The 4,517-nt window shown below is 40.7% G+C and overlaps 1 pseudogene; it reads right to left on the bottom strand.

Annotated features, from left to right (window-relative positions):
- Positions 1-3,841: 3,841 nt before the first annotated feature.
- On the bottom strand, positions 3,842-3,942 carry LOC130870566 (U6 spliceosomal RNA; annotated as a pseudogene).
- Positions 3,943-4,517: the final 575 nt, after the last annotated feature.

Here is a 4,517-nt window from a genome sequence, read left to right on the forward strand (position 1 = left end):
GGAGCAGTCAGGGTTCCCTGCCCTGTGGAAAGTCCAAGGTCCTCCCCCCCTCCATCCAGATCTAGGAAGTTGAACATCCAAACTGTCTAGGCTCCCACAAAGCCAGAACATGAAGTAGGATCAAAACCCCGTGCCATTGTCCTTGGCCTCTCGTCAGCTCTCATTGTCCGCCATGTTCAGAGAGTCCAGTTTTATCCCATGCTTTTTCAGTCACAGTCCAGCTGGCCTTGGTGAGCTCCCAATAGATCGGCCCCACTGTCTCAGTGGGTGGGTGCAGCTCAGTCCAGTGCTCCAGTGTGGGTCTCTGTCTCTATCTCCATCCATTGCTAGATGAAGGTTCTATGGTGATATGCAAGATATTCATCAGTATGGCTATAGGATAGCCATACTGATGAATTTCAGGTTCCCTATCCTCAGGTGCCCAAGGAACTAACTGGGGACATTGCCCTGGGCATCTGGTAGCCACTCCAAGTTCAAGTCTCTTGCCAACCCTTAGGTGGCTCCCTTAACTAAGATATGAGTTTCCCTGCTCCCCTATCCAACCTTCCTATATCCCCAATCATCCCGTTTCCCCAAGTTCCACTCATCCTCTCCTTCGCACTTTTCTCTCTCCATCTCCCCTTACCCCCATCCCACCCCACCCCCAAGATTCCAATTTTTTGCCCGGAAATCTTGTCTATTTCCCATAGCCAGGAGGATAACTATATGTTTTTCCTTGGGTTTGCCCTCTTGTTTAGCTTCTTTAGGACCACAAATTATAGACTCAGTGGCCCCCTATCCATGGCTAGAAACCAATTATGAGTGAGTACATCCCATGATCTTCTTTTTGGGTCTGGGTTACCTCACTCAGGATATTATTTTCTATTTCTCCCAAGGTCCTAATGAGGAGCAGAAGGAGGGAGAACATGAACAACAAAGTCCAGTAATCTTGTACTGGCTTTTGGGAACCCATTCTCTTTTGATGGATACCTTGCTCAGTTTAGATATAATAAATAAGCGTAGGGAGGGCCTTGGGCCTTGCCAAAAGCAGTGTGCCTTACCCTTTCTAAGGAGTAGATGGGGGTGTGGTTGTGTAGAGGATGGAGGGGATGGGAGGAGGGGAGGGAGTGGGAACTGAGATTAGTATATAAAATGAAAAAAGATAGTTTGTTTTCTTATTTTAAAAGAATACAATAAAATGAATTTTAAAAAATAAAATGATGAACAAGTATCTGTATAGTAACATGTAGAATAATTTGGGTATGTGTCCAAGAATAGTATAGCTGGATCTTGAAGAAGATATATTCACAACTTCATAAGGAATTGCCACTCTGGTTTCCACAAGGCTGCACATGTTTTTACTCTCACAAGCAAACAATAAGGATTCTCCTCTCCCCACATCTGCACCAGCATGCACCGTCATTTGTATTATTGAACCTGGCCATTCTGACTGGGGCAAAACGAAATATCAAAGTTGAAGGCATAAGTCACAAACAATCCCACACCAGTTTGGAATTATGATTAATAGAATGGTTATTTATTTAAAGGGAAAAAACCTACAGATCACCGTCCCAGACAACAGCCCTCTGCTCGATCAGGAAAGGAGTCTAGTAGCCGGAAGTGGAGCCAGAAGCAAGAGGGAGAGTGGATGGCTGTTGCTGCTTTTTTAAAGAGAGAGAGACCACACCCCAGTGGGCTGGTATCTCAGCGGCTATTGGCTGAAGGAGCGGAAGGAGCTCCTGAAGCACAAAGTAGTTATATTTGCATTTCTCTGATGGCTATGGATGATTTCTTTAAGTGTTGTTCAGTCATTTGTGTCTCATCTTCTGAGAACTCACTGATTAATGCAGTACCCCATTTTTAATTTGGCTATTGTTTGTTTGATAATCAGTTTTTAGTTTTTATGCATTCAAGGTACTAATCCCCTACATCTAGGGTCCTAGCAGAATTTGTTCTTTTTTATTGGATTTTATTGAGCTCTGCATTTTTCTCTGCTTTCCTCCCTACCTCTCCCCTCACATTCCGTCTTCTCTGAAGGTCCCATGCTCCCAGTTTACTCAGGAGAGCTTGTCTTTTTCTATTTCCCATGGAAATTAGATCGATTTACCTCTTAGGGTCCTCACTGTTATCTAGGTTCTCTGAGATGGTGATTTGTAGGCTGACTATCTTTGCTTTATGTTAAACCCAGTTAGGAGTGAGTACATATGATATTGGTTATTCTGAGTCTGAGTTACCTCACTCAATATGATGTTTTCTAGCTCCTTCCATTTGCCTGCAAATTTCAAAATATTGGTTTTTTTTCTGCTGTGTAGTACTCCGTTGTATAAATGTACTACATTTTCCTTATCCATTCTTCGGTCAAGAGGCATTTAGGTTATTTCCAAGTTCTGGCTATGACAAATAATGCTGTTATGAACATAGTTGAGCACATGCCCTTGTTGTACAATTGAGTATACTTTGGATATATACACAAAAATGGCATTTCTGGGTCTTGAGGAAGGTTGTTTTCCTAATTTTCTGAGAAATCACAATACTGATATCAAAAAGGGCTTTACCAGTTTGCACTCCCACCAGCAAAGGGGAAATGTTCCCTTTACCCAACAAACGCTCCAGCATAAGTTGTCATCAGTATTTTTTTATATTGGTCATTCCTTACAGGTGTAAGATAGAATCTCAGAGTTGTTTTGATTTGCATTTCTCTGATAACTAAGGATGTTGGGCATTTCCTTGTCTTTCAGCCATTTTAGATTCCTCTGTTGAGAGTTCTCTGTTTAGGTCTATACTCCATTTTTTATTGGATTATTTGTTCTTTTGATGACCAGTTTCTTGAGTTCTTTGTATATTTTGGAGATCAGACCTCTGTCTGTGAGCTTGGTAAAGACCTTTTCCCATTCTGTAGGCTGTCGTTTGTCTTGTTGACCGTGTCCTTTGCTTTACAGAAGCTTTTCAGTTTCAGGAGGTCCCATTTATTAATTGTTTCTCTCAGTGTATGCTACTGGGGCTATATTTAGGAAATGGTCTCCTGTGCCAATGTGTTCGAGTATACTTCCCACTTTCTCTTCTGTGAGGTTCAGTGTGGCTGGCTTTATGTTGAGGTCTTTGATCCATTTGGACTTGAGTTTTGTGCATGGTGATAGATATGGATTTATTTTCATTCTTCTACTTGTTGATATCCAGTTATGCCAGCTCCATTTGTTAAATTTGCTTTTTTCCCATTTGGTATTTTTTGCTGATTTGTAATAAATCAGGTATTCGAAGGTGTGTGGATTAATATCCGGGTCTTCGATTCAGTTCCATTGGTCCTCCTGTCTGTTCTTATGCCAATACCAGGGTGTTTTCAGTACTGCAGATGTGTAGTAGAGTTTGAAGTCAGGGATTGTGATGCCTCCAGAAGTTCTTTTATTGTACAGGACTGATTTGACTATCCTGGGTTTTTTGCTTTTTCATATAAAGTTGAGTATCATTCTTTCGAGGTCTGTGAAGAATTTTCTGGGATTTTGATGGGCATTGCATTGAATCTGTAGATTGTTTTTGGTAAGATTGCCATTTTTAGTATGTTAATTCTACCTACCCAAAGCATGGGAGATCTTTCCATTTCGTGGTGTCTTCTTCAATTTCTTTCTTCAAAGATTTAAAGTTCTTGTCATACAAGTCTTCCACTTGTTTGCTTAGAGTTACTCCAAGATATTTTATGCTATTTGTGGCTATTTTGAAGGGTGATGTGTCTCTGATTTCTTTCTCATTCCATTTATCATCTTTGTACAGAAGGGCTACAGATTTTTAGTTAATTTTATATACTGCTACATTACTGAAAGTGTTTATGAGTTGCAGAAGTTCCTTGGTAAAATTCTTGGGGTTGCTTATAAAAATAGTTCACGAATTTGCATGTCATCCTGCACAGAGGCCATGCTAATCTTCTCTGTACCATTTCAATTTTACTATATGTGCTGATGAAGTGAGCACTCACTTAAACTTTTAAAAGACATAAACACAGAAAACAGAACAGCAACATAGCAATAGTCAGACACAGACCAAGACAAAGAGTGCTCATTGACTCATACCTTTATAAATCTCTAGACTCCATGGTCCCTTCTGCAGGGAATCAGGGGCACACATCCTTTACACATTTCAAAAACTGAAGCAATTGCTGTTGTCCTTCCTTAGTACCACTAACCTTTAAAATATCTGTAAGTAAATGTACAAACAGCTGTTTGCTGTTTCCTTGTCCCATAATTACATTTTACAATTATACTCAAGTTATTTCTTACTTGTTTTTCATGCTGCGCAGCTACTCTTTTTATTTACACTGAGCAACTGCTATTTTTTTTTATTTATACAATGCAACTGCTCTTAATACTCCCAAAATTGACCTACCACACCTCCACTTTTCCAAGCGCTCTTTAATGCATGGTAGCCTAGGGAAAGTCCCCCTTCTCAGAGGCCACATGGTTGGGTGCCTCCTGTAGGAGCCCCCTCCTACAAAGTCAGCTAAGGTTCCTGAATTGGGGGTCATCAAGGCTAAGGAAATGTCAGAGGAA

The sequence above is a fragment of the Chionomys nivalis genome, chromosome 2 (genome assembly GCF_950005125.1).
Source record: "Chionomys nivalis chromosome 2, mChiNiv1.1, whole genome shotgun sequence".
Taxonomy (NCBI): domain Eukaryota; kingdom Metazoa; phylum Chordata; class Mammalia; order Rodentia; family Cricetidae; genus Chionomys; species Chionomys nivalis.